General features: G+C 47.4%; 1 long non-coding RNA gene across 1 annotated transcript in view; it reads left to right on the forward strand.

The window, feature by feature from the left end:
* Positions 1-838: 838 nt before the first annotated feature.
* LOC137204095 (uncharacterized) overlaps positions 839-17,257 on the forward strand; it is an 88,228-nt gene continuing 71,809 nt past the window's right edge. Inside the window, exon 1 of the long non-coding RNA XR_010933419.1 lies at positions 839-941. This is a non-coding gene — a long non-coding RNA (uncharacterized lncRNA). The remainder of the gene's footprint in view (positions 942-17,257) is intronic.

A 17,257-nucleotide genomic window follows, 5' to 3' on the forward strand; every position in this document is an offset into this window, starting at 1 on the left:
AGTACAGTAGAGGTGTGTGCATTGTCTGGGGTTCAGAGACTGAGAAATCTCTGTTGAAAATGGTTGAATTGGGTGTGTCACCCAGGATATATATTCCCTGTCCTTTTTGCTCCATCAGCTGTTAGAAATAACATTTTCTTAAGGAACCCCCATGGAATTAATCCTTTGGGTAGAGTATGCCAATCTTTAATGTAGGTGTTGCCTTTGGATTTTAACCATTTGTGCAAACTTACAGTTTGGGAAATGGACTTAAGATGGATTAAGATGGACTTGAATGGATTAAGATGTTGACTCCAAAACTTACCTTGATTCATCACGACTCAAATCAAGAAAAGTGAAAAAGTTCTAGCAGCACAAGCAAGCTGCCATTGCTGAGCTCTGCCACAGAACCCCACCCCAAGCACTGGGATTGAAAGGAGAGTTTGAAGGCCCAACACAAGGGCCTGAGTCTGGGATAGTGACCCCGGGCAGCCCTTCCCTCCACTGTCAGATTTATAGACCAGAAAAATGCAGTTAACACTGAACATCAGCTAGGGAAATTCCTAGATTAGTTCCATAGAGCCCGAAACTTCAGGAGTTGGCACACACCATGCTGTAGGAGGAAGAGGCATTTCAGGAGGGCTTTGGGCAACCCACGGGCGACACCCGGGCCAGATCATCACGAATCTGCGTTCTACCCTCCAGCTTCCAGCAACTCCTTCCTCTTATTTTCCTGCATTTCCCCAGAAGAGGCTGGCCTCGTGTATTTGCAACTGGACATTCCAGCCTTATCAGAAAGCTGGTCGAATGTTTGTCTCTTATGGACTTAACATTTACTTTTAGCACAAGAGTGACTAACCACAGCACAATTGTCCCTCAGTTAAAAAGAAGCCCCTAATTTCATCCTAGGCTCTGGAGTCAGCCTGCCTGAGGTTGAAGACTCCAACAACTACTATTTGTAGGTGAGTTACCTAACCTCTTTGTGCCTCAGTTTCTCTGTCTATAAAATGGGAAATAATAGAATTTACCTCATGGGATTGTTGTCTCAAATGATATAATACAGGTAAAGGACTTAGAATAGGGCCTGGAACGTGGTAAATGCTCAGTAAATGTGCCTTAATATTACATAACCCAATATTGATGGACACCGTTAGTGTGTTTCTGTGTTCACTGGGGAAGGAATAGAGAATGACTGTGCTTCTTTTAACACAACACCATCAGCTCTCCTCACAGCCCTAGTTATTCTCCTTGGTTCTAAAACAGTTCCATTACCTCTTTCAGGGCCAGGTAATGCCTTGAAAAGCCCCACAGTGCTCAGACCACTTCTTTTAACACTTAGCAGTGGAGACAATAGAACCCAATCGTTTGGGAGTCAACTAAAGTAATCGTTGAGACCCCCTTTCAGGCCAGCTCGGCAGCAGGGTGGTGCTATAGCTCCAGCGGCCGGAGTGGAGGTCTGCGGTGCTCTGTTTTGACACCTGTATCCTGAATCCTCCAGTCCCTGAAAATGGGAGCGTTTCTGATAGAAATCACCTTGGATGCTGGGGACACTTTAATCCCCAGAGGGATGAATCACAGAGGGTGATGTAGAGGGAATGGAGAGAACTGGGGAATTCATGGAGGATACAAATTCATTTAACTTCTGAGACAATTGAAGTTTCATCATTCAGTTCACATTGTTTTAACACGTGATTTTCAGATTTTTCCCAAGGCTCTAAGTCTTCTTTGGGCTTTGAAAAGTCCAGTCTTGTGGCCAGAATCAAATCTTTACTAACTGAGGGTTGTGCTGGCTTAAGACACTCTGTTTTGAGCATCAGTGCTCACTCTGCGGTCTTGCAGACCTAGATGTGGTGACTTCTCTGAGACCCGGACTTGTCATCTGTAACCTTGGGATCATAATAGGACCTGTTTCAAATAGTTTAAATGTAAAGGCTTAAATGTAAAGTGCTTAGTACAGTGCCTGGCACATGGTAAGTACTATGCAGATGTTTGCTACTATAATTATTAAAAATTTTTTTTCCGGGGGAATATGCACTTAACCAAAGATTCAAATTAGATGGGTTCTGGTTAATTGATATTCCTCTGGAGGTAGGGAAGTCTTAAAAAATAAGTCTTTGTTTCTGTGAGGGGAAGGTAGAGCATGATACAGTTGGATTAGGAAGTATCAGGCATATCTAGGTGATATGCTTCCTCCCAGGAGAGCGTTCTATCTATGCAGACACCCTGTGAGTACCAGTTGGTTACAAAGGTGAGGCCTGATCTTGTCTGCAGCCCTTATTTTACGCTCCCAGGCTTGGGAGCCAGGGCACGTGGTGCCACAACTCAGGAATTCTCTCTCTCCCTTTGCTGGGTCCTTTACCAAAAGAGCAAGTCCTCCCAAATTGTTTCACTGTCTGTAGCTCCGCGCAAATTGGCCAAAGGTTGGGAGCCTCTCAGGAAGAGATAGTTTATGCCAGCAGGAAAAGATGTTAACCTCAAATACTTCCATGAAAGTCAGTTATTAGGGCCAAGCCCAGAGCAGCTCAGGGAGCATCAATTCCTGGGAACGGGGGCCTCCATGTTATAGTGCCCAGAGCCAGTATGGCTGCCTTCCAGGTTCATTAACTGTTATTAGGGGGGCACAAAAGGGTGCACAATCAATGCATGCTTATTTATGGTACCCTTGTCCTTGTCATTCTTATTACTATCGCTGTGTATACTGTATTCTGGTCTGCTCATAATTATACCAAATGTCATCCTTTATATATTTAATTGTTAAGAAATAAAATTTTACTTAAAAGTTGGAAATTTTAAATAGGGACCTAATAGAGAGCAAACTCTCAAGGGAAATAAGATCAAGACATTCATGGATTTTCAACTCAAGTATAGATGGCAATGAACTAAGAGACCGGAGGACACAGAGAGTCTCCTTCCTGCATTTCTGTGTCCTCTTTATGGCAAATAAGGTCAAAGTATATCCGCGTCCTGATGGGAACCACAGTTTTGTGATTAAATATGCCATCAAAGTCTGTATTTTCTAGTGCTGTGAAGCAAGGGAATTTTAAAACAAGTGTTACAGCATGTAAACAATTCTCTATTAGTTGAGGAGCACACATGCTATTGGTCAGGGCTGTAGAGCATTTTCATTGTTTCATTGCTCCATTTCTCTTCAAAGAGGTAAAGAAGGAATCTATGTAGGAAACAGAATCTCAACTAATTAGTAAGGCCTGGCCTTCCGCCCCCCCATAAACTCATTTATCAGATATGTTCTTATTTTAACCAGTTATTAAAAAAAGCAAATACTCTTTATCAGACATGTCTCTATTTTAACCAATTACTTTATTGCATTTTTATTACAAGTGCAAAGGTTAGACAAAGTTGACGCCTGCCGTCTACATGGGCCTTAGTCACAGCAAACACTGCTGGTCAAAGAACTTTGGAACCAGGCTTCTTATTGTCCAAACTGTCATTAGTGCCTAAGTAATTATTACAAATGTCTTTTATATGTCAACCATTATGTTGAAAGTCTTCCCAAGTTCAAGCACACCAGGGGAGAAATCACCTCCCCCTTGGATTCCTCTGATAATCTTGAAAGATTATTTTTTCAGCCCTAAATGGATGTGCATAAAATGGTCTTTTGTGAGGTAAGGCTTATGGCACTACCCGGTCATAAATACAGGTTGATAGAAGCACAAGTGTTAATTACACAGTGTATTAATTTGAGCTAAAAGTATCCATTTGAATTTCAAAGTTTATTTAGCTATCTGACTATTTGTCTTGTACCAGCCTTTTGCTCTTTCCAACAACCACTTAGAGAACGTCTTTCACTGTCTCAGACAGGAGATGGAAAGGGAGGGGGCCAGAGAAAGGACATGGACATAGATATTTTCAGGTTTAGAGTGCTTGCAACGTTCATTCAGAGAATTCTTGCCCTGAGTTCTAATCTCTGGTTTTGTTCCGTCTTTGTAAAGAAGACTTTGGGAAGTGAGGAGAGGCAGTGGGCGTGGGGAACAGGCCGGCCCCATGGACATTGAATTAACAGTCTTGAGTTGATATTCTTGTTACTACAGGTCAGAATGAGAGTTCTGATGGATTTTACCACTGGCTGGCTCTGTGGTCTTGGGTTAAGTCACAGCACCTCTTGAAGCCTTAGCTTTCTCATCTGTATTTCAAAGGATGCTGCGCATGGGTCTTGCTCCAAGTGTGGCCCATCAGCATCGCTCAGTCTTGATGAAAATGTGGCTTCTGGCCCTTGCTGCAGAGCCTCTGATGGCTGGGATGGGGCCTGAGAATCTGTGTGTTTAACTAGCCCACGCGTGCTGCTCACACACTCCATCTAGGACCACTGGCTACATGAGCCGTGAGGCTCCCTGTGAGCTTGCAGTCTGTGCTGCTGGCTGGGACAGGTATGGGTGGCTGAAACAAGTGTACGTATGATGGCTGGGGCTGGCCTTGGCTGATAGCAGGTAGCTGGACCAGATGTTAGTTTCAGGAGAGAGGGGGACAGTCTCCTGGCCTGTGGTCAGGGAGGGGTGGGACTCAAAGCTCTGGTTGCGTCCATTTTCACTTCCCTGAGACACACCACCTTCTCCTACTGGGTGAGTCTGGGTGAGGCTGCTGTCCAGGAGGATTGCAGAGACCCCAGGCCACCCTCTCCCTGTTTGTTTGGCTCCTTGTAGACCAAGATGGTCTAAGAATCACCTTTATCCACATGATGCAGCTATGGATGTAGCCTTTATTTCTAGAGCGGTGTGAAATTTGAGCAAAGGTTCTTTCTTTCTCTCTCCCTCCCCCTCCTCCCTCTCCCTCCCTCCTTCCTTCCCTTCCTCCATTTGCCTTGCTGCTGTCTCTATATGGATATTCCTGATCTCCTGGACTGGCTGTCTAGAATGGCAGCTGACTTTACCTCTCACCAGGCTGCCTGATGGAATTAGAAAACTCCAAGAGACCTCGTAGCCCCAAGAATTTATGCCTCTTTACTTCCCAAAAGGACAAGTCCAGTAAGTCAATAACCTACCTGCTACACCAAGATATGTGATTCATTAATTAAAGATTGACCAGCACAAGACTGGGACTGAGGAATGAGCCAGGTCACACTGTGGTTTTCAATCTGTGTCATCTTGGCAGAGGCCGTCTGCGTGAGTCCGCCCTTGTGCACACCCCGATACCCCCCAGTACCAAGCAGTCGTGTTCTTCTTTATGTCATCTAGCCCAGCCTCAGTCATACTGTGTTTGTAAGACTTTGCTTCCCTGACGAGATGGTGAGCTCTTCCGAGGTGGGCACGGTCTTCTTCCTTGCATCTCCAAGGCCTGTGACTACAGAGGACCACAGGTTGGGTGACTTATAGAGATTCACTGTCTCTTAGTTCTGAAGGCTGGAAGTCTGAGATCAAGGTTTGCTTTCTCCCGAGGCCTTTCCTTGGCTTATAGATGACCATCTTCTCCCTGTGTCTTCACATCATCTTCCCTCTGAGTGTGTCTGTGTCCAAATTTCCTCTTCTTATAAGAACACAGTGGTATTGGATAAAAGCCCACCCTAATGGCCTTACTTTAACTTCCAAATGCAGTCACATTCTAAAGTACTAGGGCTTAAGACTTGAATGTATGAATTTTGGGGGTCACAAGCCGGGAACACCTCAATGTTTGTCAAGGAGTAAATGAATTAACTCTCTGTGTCTATGCTGTCTTTACAAATGGACACTCTCCTTCCTTACCCCTTCCAGACACACATAAATAAGCGTGGACTTTTTACTGGGCAATACACAAACAGGAGGACATATTTTTAATAAAATTGAGGCTACTGGTGATCAAACTTGTGATCCGACCAGAGCCATCACAAGGTTTGGTTGCTACAGACGGTACTTGGGTTTCTTATTTTCCTACATTCTTGAGTTCCTGGGAGGTTCCATAGCAGAAGATTCCACAGAAAGACAAGTTTTTGTTTTGTACCACTTCGTCCGCATGACTTTTCAACTTCCCCTTTGAAAGTGTTTAAGCAGTTGAATGTGTGTCTGTTAGAAGTCTGAACTAGAGTGGAGTGGGGAATTTGAAATCCTGGTACGGTTCTTATGGCCCAGGCTGTCTTCTGTGCCTTTGGAGCCCCTGAGAGCTGATCATAGTTTTCATAAACCACCAAGCTGCAAAGTCTCCAAGAATCCTTCTCACTCTTACCAAGTCCCTACATCATCACCCTTCTCATCCTCATTTGGTGTTTATAGAGTGTGCTGTACTTTCCAACATGGGTTTATGTCTATAATTTGTTTGGGGCCTCATACCACCTCTGAGAGGTAAGAGAAAAAAGGATGACGATTCCCTTTTCTAGATGGGGAGAGGAATGAACAGATCGATTATGTGATATGCACAACTTCCCTGACTTAAAGTTTTCCTTCCTCTGCTCAACTCCAGGGTGACTTGTCCAGATGTCACTGGCATGGATCTTAACTTCTTCTCACCTTGTATTATCTGTTCTTCTGTCAAGCTTCCTGAAAGTAGGGCTCAAACCTTTAACCCCTACGTGATCCTATGTGCCTGCACACAGTAGATGCTCAGTCATTGCTTGTTATGTAGCACACTTAGCACCATCTCTTGAGCAGCTACTATATCCTGTCCTGCTTTGCACCTTAACATACTCCATCTTATTGAATTCTGCAGCCCTCTGCAGTAGGTATAGCTTCATCCCCATTTAACAGAGGGGAAAGCTGAGGCTTAGCAAGGTTAGATGACTTGGCCAAGGTCACGGAGCTAGTAAGTGATGAACCTGGATCTGAACCTGGGTACCCTTGACGGGTCTGGCTGCTGTGCTTTATCACTGCTCTGCACTGAATGGTGGTCGCACAGGGAGTTAAGAACAAACCAGACTAGAAGCCCTCTCTTGGGGCATCAGTGTCCAGAGCCCCAGCACAGCTGATGAGCATCCTTTCAAATAATCCGCAGTGCAACATCTTCCATTTTCACAGACAGCTTAGATTTCCTATTGTCTAATCTCGGTTTGGCTCATCCTACGTATTTCTGATTCAATTTGCCTCCTTTGGGACGCCTACGTGTTCCTACGTACATACATTCATCTGTTCAGTTCTGAGAGCTCATTACCAAGCCTGAAAACAGATCTCGACATTTCTGGGTTTCTATCATCTCCCAGATCTTTTGTCCCAGCCCCTTCTCATCCCTGCCAACCCCAAGCAACCAGCCTGAGAATTTGGGACTTTCAAATTGTGTCCTTCTCCAAGGGCACAAGGACATTCCCCAGTGTCATTTTAGAGGACTCAGTCTGCAGAGCAGGTAGTGAAAGAAACAAAGTATCGTTTCCCTTTGGAATTAGCAAAAAAAAAAAAAAAAAGGCTGGGGGGATCTTGTTTCAGTAGGGAATTTATTGCTAACAGTGTAATTATGGCAGAATGGTTATTAGTCATAAAATTCTCAGTGTATTTTATTGGTAAGACTTAGAGTTGTCAGAAACAGTAACTACATCTCTGTTCTCCCCTTCCTCTCACAGCAACACTGAGGAGCCTGGGGCGGGCGGGGGGTCTCACCCACTCAGCCAGGCCAGCAAAATCCTGCCCCTGGGTGTGTTTCCTGAGCTCCAGCCTCTGAGAGCCAGGTGTGTGCTTCTGCAGGCTGAATTTGGCTGTAAATTATGTTTTGTTTTCTGTCAGCTCCCTGACAGCTAAAATCATATTTGCTGTCAGAGGTGACAGGGGCCACAATGGTGATGTATTAAAGTGCTGCAGGGTCACGGGAGAGCGGGCTGGGCAGGTCCTCTGGCCCCTTGGCTCTTAACTGCTTCCTGGAGTGTGTGGCCAGAGCCAGTGTGCCGGGTGCAGGAGGGCACCACGAATGAGATGCAGTCTCATCAGAGTCATGAAAAACATGGCAAGCTTCCATACGGAGCTCTAAATAGACTTAAGATGTTGGCGAAACCCTAACTCTTAATTGCATTGTACGACAAAATGCAAAATCCATCACCATAATTACTTCCAAGCACGAGATTACAAAGCATTTGGGCTATATTCAAATGGATATTTAAACTCACAGACAACAAGCTTAACTTTTCCCCACATGACTGATGGGTTTTGGTCACTGTCCCAGCCCCCAGGCCCGCCCTCCACCCCCACCAGGATGCCAGCTTTTTTCATTTTTAGAGACCAGAGCGATGTGATAAGCCCTGCCTTAAGGTTTCACCACTCCCTAAATAGAAACATGGCATTCTCTTGCTCCACCCCGGCCCCTTATAAGCTGACCTCAGGCAGTCTCTCCTCTGTGTCTGTCTAGATTCCTCCCCTCTCCTTTTCTTGGATTCCTACTGGGTTCACAGGGGAACCTTATGAAGTATAACCCAGCCTCTTTAAAGCATTATTGTTGGAAACCCCCCACTCTGTCAGGGACGGCTACCACTTACTCAGCCCTCGCTGAGGACAGCCGGCACGGATGCACTGGATCTCCATCTACAGATCCCTCGGGGCACGAGAGGACCAGTTGGAGAACCAGAGTGGGCACTGCGGCCGGGCCCACCTCCAAAGCCCACTCCTCTCTTTCTGCCACTGCTCTGAAGCTCACAAGGGATGAGCTCGAATGACCTTTATTTTATTATTATTATTATTATTATTTTTGTGGTACGCGGGCCTCTCACCGCTGTGGCCTCTCCCGTTGCGGAGCACAGGCTCCGGACGCGCAGGCTCAGCGGCCATGGCTCACGGGCCCAGCCGCTCCACGGCATGTGGGATCTTCCTGGACCAGGGCACGAACCCGTGTCCCCTGCATCAGCAGGCGGACTCTCAACCACTGTGCCACCAGGGAAGCCCCTGACCTTTATTTTGAACAACGGGCACCTTAGGTCTAGGGTTGGCTTCTTGGGCACGTAGCTGTACAGCCACCCAGGGCCCTACACCCAGAAAGGCCTTGCACTTGGGGGTTGATGATCTCTGGATGCTGAGTCTTGAAATTCTTACTCATTCTGTTTGAATTTGTGTTTCATAAGTGAAGTCCGATGGGACAGTGGCACATGTGCCAGGGCACTTGGAGCTTCAGGTAAGCACCATACACCTCTGGTGCCTCTCTGTGCCCCCAGAAAGGTTCTCAGCTGCCTGTTTCCTGGTACCCTGGCACCCAAGGCCCTGCTCAGCAAGCCCTCTTCCTCTCTCTCCCTCTCCAACACTGCCACTCTCTGCCTGGGTGTTGACAGGGGAGGCCCAGGTACTCCTGCTGCCCTCGGGCAGGACCTGAGTGTGGACGCAGGGAGGGTGGGGGTCAGGCGTGTGCCCTTCAGCACCTTGGGGTTGGTGGTGGCCATCCCCACCCTGGGCTGGGCTGGCAGGGCCTCTCATTCACCCCTGATCCAGGTCCTGAGCACATCCCAGTGCGGAAGTTGCAAACCTTTGGGGGTTGCCCATCTGCCCGGGGGCAGGGAGACTGACTGCCTTGCCCCTGGCCAGGATGCTGCATTTTCCTCTTGCCTTAGCCCAGCTGATGATGTAGCTGGCTCTGCTGAGGTCCTTAGGTGTATGGAAGCAGCAGTATTATGAATAGAACATGGTGGTGATTTGGGGCTATGGGGTGAGGGCTACCTCAGGAGAAGGGGTTCCAATGCCTTGGCCTTACCCAGCTGAACACTTCTGGGAATATAATAGGCTCTACATTTTCTATTTAGAAAAAGATGTAAGTCAGTAGGAAAAGCAACGTTTCCCTACAAACATCACAAACCAGAGAAGCAAAGCAATTGCAGTTACCAGAAGGGAAAGGGTAGGTATTAGGTTTCAATTTCAAGACACAGAGTGTTGTTCTTTTGATTTTTTGGTTTCTGCACAGCAAACCCAAAGAGGTCAATGTGTGTCAGCCTCTGGACCAGCACACAATGACCCTGAAATATTTACAGGCATGCTTGCCTGCTGTCTCATTCAGGGTCAAAGCAGACCTTGACGTTCTAATATGGCAACTTGACTCGTGTCCTGTAGTGTCACGGAACTCCAGAGTGTCAGGGCTGGAAGGAAATGTATCCATTCAAGCCCTCATTTTGCCAAGAACTGAGGCCCGGGCAGACGTGCCTTTCTTCCTCACTTACTTAGGACTAAGACCAGAGGTCTCAGGGTTCCTAGTCCAGTATCTTTACCTGAATTAAAGGAGTAATATAGTGAGAGCTAACACTGAGGATTCTAGGTGCAGAGCTAATCCTTGCACTCAGAGCTTAGCTCATGTGATTCTCACAAAAACCCTCTGAAGAAGGTATTTCAGGGGAGTCTCATCAAAGGCACATTTAACTGGGGCAGATCCAACTGTGTATTAGTTCCTAGGAGCTGCCATAGCAAAGTACCACAAAATGAGTAGCTGAAACAGTAGACATTTATTGTCTTCAGTCTGGAGGCTAGAAGTCTGAAATCAAGGTGTTGGCAGGATTGGTTTCCTCCTGAGGGCTGTGAAGGAGAATCTGGTCCAGCCTTCTCTCCTAGCTTCTTGTCGCTTCAGGCATCCCGTGGCTTGTAGATGGCTCTCTTTGCCCTGTGTCTTCACATCACCTTCCCTGTGTATGTGTCTTTGCATCCAAATCTCCCCATTTTATAAGGGCAGCAGTCATGCTGGGTTAGGGCCCATTTAATGACCTCATTTTCCTTGATCGCCTCTGTAAAGATTGTGGCACAAAGTAAGGCCGCATTCTGCGGTGCTGGGGGTTAGCACTTCAACGTATTTTTAGGAGGGACAGAATTTCATCCATAACAAATTGGAGAGAGAGAGAGAGAGAGATATTAAGTACCAAGGACTGACTAATTCCATCATATTTCCACTGGCAGATGGCCTGTGTGGAACAAGGGTGAGACAGGAGACATAAACCTCCTTCTCTCCCCCATCAGATTAAGTTCCTAAGTGCCTTCCAAAGTGTGAGCTGTCAAGAATGTAATTATAATATTTTAGGAGAGCCATTTTCCACATAACCTGACCTCTGAAGACAAACCAGCTAGACTCTCTTGATGACCTGAAGAAACCCTGATCTGTGTAGTGAGACATGCTGTGTTGATCTCCACCAGGAGAAAGGAGACTCTGTTGCTGAACTGTGGCCAATTTAAGGGGTTTTCAAGGGAAGCTCCGACGCATAGTGAGTCCTTCCTTAGGCACTGACTTTAGAATCCAGCCCTGATAAAATTGTAAACACCACTGCATTGTTTCCATGGTAGAAATGGCGCCCCAGAAACACAGAGGGATTAAGTTCCTTCCTCAAGGTCACTCAGCTAGTACGTGGCACAGCTGGACCAAGGGGGTGACTGTGTGTCCCCTCCTATCCCGAACTCGAGGACTGAGCTCCTGGGGTCTGGGTTGAGGCTGGGGTGGGATTTGGAGGAATCCGTTTTCCCCTAGAAGGGAGAATGTTTGTTCTTTATGCAAATTCGCTTTGTTCCCAGAGAGAACTGGGTGTCTTGAGGCCCAACCTGGGACTGATACCTGGCTTCCTTCTGTCTTAGGGTTTAGAGTTAGCAGGAAAGGCAGGGAGAACCACCCTTCCCACAGGCAGAGACGGCACCTATGTGAAGGGCTCTGGGGAGCAATATTTTCTCCAGAGATCAGCTCCAGGACTAAGTTCGTACAAAACCCAACATTTCTAATCTTGGGCTGTCAGAATGGTGCAAAGGAGGGAAAGCCGCGGACCAAGAACTTAGCTTGAAGTCGAGGCAGAGGGGGAAGTGGTAGAGGAGAAGGTATGACAAAACCCACACCAAACCCGGAACAGGCAACAGGAATTAAGCCACAAGGTAGGAGGATGGAAACTTTGGGACCTATCAGATGGAAAGAGTTTCGATGCTGAATTCAAGGGCAACTTCATTTTCCTGATCTCTGTGGAAGGTGTTCCTAAGGAATAAATGAGATAAAAATATTAATCCAGTCTCTGGTTTTTCTCTTCCTTCTTTCCACTCTTCAGGTTCATGAAAGGTGAGAGTAGGTATGCACATCCAAGCAGTGCCCCGAAATTTACATGTATGACAAAACGATCCCTCACACCCAAAGGGCACCCTTTGCCGGGCCTACTCACATGCACTGACACTCGGAGAACCCTGCGGGTGGCCTGTAGCCTGCCCCTTGGTGGCAATGTGAGCAGTGTTCTTAGAAAAAGGACACCATGTGAAGCTTGGAGTTATGCTGCCACAGGGCAAGGAACTACCAGAAGCGAGGAGAGCAGCCTGGAACAGAGCCGCCTCTGTTACCTTGAGAGGGAGGCTGGCCCTTCTGACATCTTGGTTTTTGCCTTCTGGCCTCCAGACCTGTGAGACAGTGCATTTCTGTTGTTCTAACCTGCACAGTTTGTGGTATTTTGCAACGACAGCTCTAGGAAACCAATAGAGCTGATCCCACAGCTCTTCAGGGTCGTCACAGCTGGTTCTGGGGGTCATGCGTTCGAAGCTGTTCATCAGCCACGCCCTGGGTGTGGGCTGCTTGCTCCCCATATCCAAGGGGTGTAAACTGGGTGAGGCAGCTCCGTCTAGTCAGGGTTATTCCTGCAGAGGTGCTCAGCTCTGAGGCATCTGCAGCCAGCACTCCTGCCAGAGCCAGGACGCGGGGGAGAGAAGAGAGGCGCCTTCACCCAGGGTGCAAAATGTCAGGGGCTGCCACGCCTCAGCAACCAAGATAAACAATATTTTAATGCAAAATTATACAAAAATTACAATGAGTGAAACCATGCATGATGAAAAAACACCTCTCAAAAATTTAAGTTTAAATTTTAAATCAGTAGCATTGATTTTTCCTCTTGCCGTGGGCTGCGGAATGGCTTGGCATGGCACTGCTCCCTGCAGCTACAGAAAAGAGTGCCTTGGTCCTGAAAGGGACCTCTGGATGGCAAACCACAATGCCCACTGCGCCCAGGAAGTAAGGCCAGGTTTAGGTCCTAGGTAGTCAGATTCCATAGCCTGGATGCTTAATCACTGCCCTCTACTGCTTAGAAGCATCTAGAGGAAGTATAGCAAGCAAGAGGAATGATAGAAGCCATAAAGTTATAAAGTATGTTGTGTTACAAAATCAAATCAATTCATTGTTCTGTGAAATGGAAATGCCAACGGGGCCATGAATAGCTGGGTTACGGTGCTCTGGGCTCTCCATCTATGAGCACTTGGACCCTTCTGGATTCAGTAGAGAAGGGAGCCCACCTCGGCTGCTGGACAGGTTACCGTGCCACGGCCGACACGGTCAAATCAAGGTCTTGATGTGCAAGGACAAGGGCGTCTGCTTATCCCTCTCTTGCCATCAATCGAGCCTTTGGAGTGATGCAGGGCTTCTGCCTGGCACATTCCCTGCTGCTTTAATGACAAATCCGGTAGGTAGGTTTTAGGCTCAGAGGAATGGATGGATGGGTCTTATACATTGACCTCTACCCTTCATCCCAAAGGCCATCTCCCCAAGGCCACCTGAGTAATTCACTCCTCTCCTTTCAGGCCTTGGTTTCCACTCCTCTCCCACCCACTGACAGAAGCTAAAATAGGAGACAACCTTCCTTTGCCCAACTGTTATAAATTCCTGTCTTAGCAGATCTCAGGCTGATTGTCCTGGCTCTGCTGTCTGTCAATGAGGCTCCTCACATGTAACGGATGGCCCCACGCTCTGGACGTACATTTGACCTAACAGGAAGCGGCACTTCTAACTATTTAACAAGACTGCTTTGCAGCCAACTCCTTTGGATGGCATTCTCCCTGGGTTGATCATTTCTAATCGATAAAAATTGTCCGTGGGAATGAGTAACTCCCACCTCACATCGAATGACAGAGGATGTATCTTGGCTGTGAGCTCTGAGAGCCCCTTGCCTCCTGAATAAACATCACGTCAAAGGTTAGTCTCTGTTCTTCCCGGCAAGCCTAAATTTAGCAAAATTAGGATATGGATTTTCCTTTATTCTCTGTGATCACAAATGTAATGTCAGATTTTTTCTCCCAGAGAGCTTTTCATCCCACCTCTACTCAGTGTCAAGGTTGTCAGAACCATAATTTATTCATATTTTTGACCTCTGGGGAGGACAATATCCAAAGGGTCAGGGAGTGTTATTGGATGTCAGGATGAAAATTCACTGCTCGGAGCCCTTTACAATGTTACATTTAATCAGGCCCTTGCGAATGAAGCTGCGACGTTGGCTGCTGTATTTACCCCTGAAGAGCGAGCCCTTCCTTATTAGCAGTTATGCAATATTTATGCATTTCCCGAAGTTCTCAATGTGGAAAACTCTCAGAGCCTGCTTGGTTTTCTCTGTAAGGAAGGGGAGGTCTTTGATTTCTGCCCTTGTGCTTGAGTCACCGCCGTGACCCCTGGAGCTGCTGTGAGACCGGCCAGGAGGGGCGAGGGGTGATGAGCGTGCCGCTGTGGGCTGGGCCATCTCCTTCTGTGGTCCCGCTCCCAGCCGCTCTGAGATCTGCCTCATCCTTGCAGGGCTCTCAGTGCAGCTCTTTACCCAGAATGTCAAGGCCTGGGCAAGCCTGGAAGCTTAATTATATTCTGAGAACTGTGTGGAGAGGCCTAGAGGGCTGGAGGAACAATTAATCAATGCTAAATAATAACAATAATTATTCTCTGATTCACGGATAGAATAACTCCCTCATTCCTGACCTGCAATAGATACAGCCCAGATATGCACGGCAGAGCCTGTAGGCTCATTAGAATTCTTGCCAATCGGCATCTTATATGTCTTCTAGAGAATTCTATTTTCCCAGTCATTGTAAACGGCTTGGAAAGAGCTTTTGTAAACCCCACTGTCTTTTGATTGGTTTGTCTCCATTCCCCTTGAGGCAACCAGGGGATAAGGTTCTGATGGAGTCAGTTCAGGCAGTGGGGGAGAGGGTCAGGCTCAGGGCTTTGGGACCAGGCAGACCTGTGTTTATGAATGGGTCCCACCACTTCTCTGCTCCGTAACCTTTATCGTGTCACTTAACTTCTCTGAATCTCAGTTTACTCATTTGCAAAATAACAGCAATAATTATTTCTCTCCAGAGGGCCCTGGGGAAGATTATGTATGACGAATATGAATTGAGATGGAGAACATTTTATTTTCTTCAGAGCTGGTACAGGGAAACCCTCTGATGTGGAAAGAATCCCCTGATTAGCTCACTTGGGGTTGAACAGCCAGAGCCTGGATACTGACAGTCACATTTCAGAGGAGGCAGAAACTGTCCTGCTAAGTAGAGGGAGAGGACTGGGAAGCCGCCTCTTCTGGGGAACATTCTAGAAATATTGGTGAGGCTGATCCCTAGTGGACGTTGGTGAAGGGGTAGCAGCCTTGGGACCAGGTGGCCCAGGGCCCAGAGATGGGACAGTGAGGGGCAGAGGGAAGTCACAGAAATCCTCAGGACTTGGGCTTTGAAAGAAGGGGCTGGGTGTCAAGGAAATGTCACCTTTAATGCAAGGGCCAGGGTCCCCCAGCAGACAGGCTTAGCACAGAGCGTGGTTGGGCCAGGGCCCCCCAGCAGACAGGCTTAGCACAGAGCATGGCTTCTGGTAAAATGCACAGTAAGCATTTGCTTTGGTCAATGTTAGTATTTTCCTGTTAGCCCGGAGGAGCTGGCATGTCAAGTCCATCCCCGAGGTGGACCAGGGCTGGAGAAGCAGCCACTTCTGCTTTCAGACTCCTACAGCCTTTGAGAAGGAACTTGCAGAACTGAGGGCTGTGAAGAGCATTAAAAGGCTGGGCCGGGCTTCCCTGGTGGCGCAGTGGTTGAGAGTCCGCCTGCCGATGCAGGGGTCACAGGTTCGTGCCCCGGTCCTGGAGGATCCCACATGCCGCGGAGTGGCTGGGCCCGTGAGCCATGGCCGCTGAGCCTGTGCGTCCGGAGCCTGTGCTCCACAACGGGAGAGGCCACAACAGTGAGAGGCCCCGCAAAAAAAAAAAAAAAAAAAAAAAGGCTGGGCCACTGAGACAGGGATCCGACTCCAAACTTTCATCTTATCTCATCTCATTAACCATTTGTAGGCTTTTTGTGTCTTACATATGTGTCAGTATCAATCATTTGTCTTATGAGTTTCTTTTTTAATGTAAATGTGCCTGCTCAAGTACCTCCTGGAAGCCCAAGGAAGGAAACACTATTCTCCCTGTTGCTCTGAGTCTAGGGAACACAGCCAGGGTCTCTCCCATCACAAGTCCCCTCTGCTTGCAATGCTTTTCCTTCATCTCTGCAGGTCTGAACCCCACCGAACCTTCCAGGTCCATCTTGGATGCCACTTCTCCATAAATTTTTCCCTGCTCTTACAGCCAGAGGGTGCCTCTCTGCTTGGCGTGCCCGCTGCAGCTGGAGGTTCCCTTTCTTGTGGTACTTGCCACTTTCTGCAGGGCCCAATGCATACATAGTGGGCCAGTGACATTCACAAAGGATGTGCCCGGGACCTTCACAGGTGCCCAGATCATAACTTCCACTCATCACTATGGATAATTGCTTCCACAGAACTTGGATTTTCTATTCAAGAGCTATCTTCACTTCCTTTTCCCTTTCCCCATCTCTTCAAGCACTTACTTTCCTATGGAAGCTGTTTTGTTTTTACAAAGCATCAATGTTTTCACCCCTTCGCTCCAGTGACTGCATTGACTGGTGCTGTTCGATAGAACTTTCTGCAGTGATGGAAATCTATATCTACACCATCCAATAGGGTAGTGACCTATGTTATTGAGCGCTTGAAATGTGGCTAGTGCAACTGAAGAACTGAATTTGTAATTTTATTTAATTTTAATTAATTTAATGCTAAATTTAAATAGCCACATTAAACATGGGGCTAGTTGTTCCCATTGGGGACAGTACAGTCATAGAAACTGACAGGAAGAGAATCACACAGGTAGGTGGCCGGGCTCCCTCGCTGGCTAAGGAACTCGCTTTTGCACTCAGGTCCTTGAAGAGTGCATGATTCAAAAACATGCTAAGTTTCCACTTATCTCTCAGGGAGGAGATAGCAGGAGTTAAAAATCTTGGCATGCCAAAGACGAAGCGTTTTCTTGTTTTATCTCCGCCATCCTTACTTCAGGGAAGCACATTAACAAATTTCTGTTGCCCACACAGTGCCTTTCAAAGAGTGTGTGTATAATAAATATTGGAGGGGAAAATGAGTGGGGACTTTATGCTTTTGAAAGACTAGCAGCCACTGTGATTCTCTGCTTTTAAAAACAGATACAGGGACTTCCCCGGTGGGAAAGAAGTCTGCCAATGCAGGGGACACGGGTTTGAGCCCTGGTCCGGGAAGATCCCACATGCCACAGAGCAACTAAGCCCGTGAGCCGCAACTACTGAGCCCACGTGCTGCAACTACTGAAGCCTGCGCACCTAGAGCCCATGCTCCGCAACAAGAGAAGCCACCGCAGTGA

Source organism: Pseudorca crassidens, chromosome 12 (genome assembly GCF_039906515.1).
Source record: "Pseudorca crassidens isolate mPseCra1 chromosome 12, mPseCra1.hap1, whole genome shotgun sequence".
NCBI lineage: Eukaryota > Metazoa > Chordata > Mammalia > Artiodactyla > Delphinidae > Pseudorca > Pseudorca crassidens.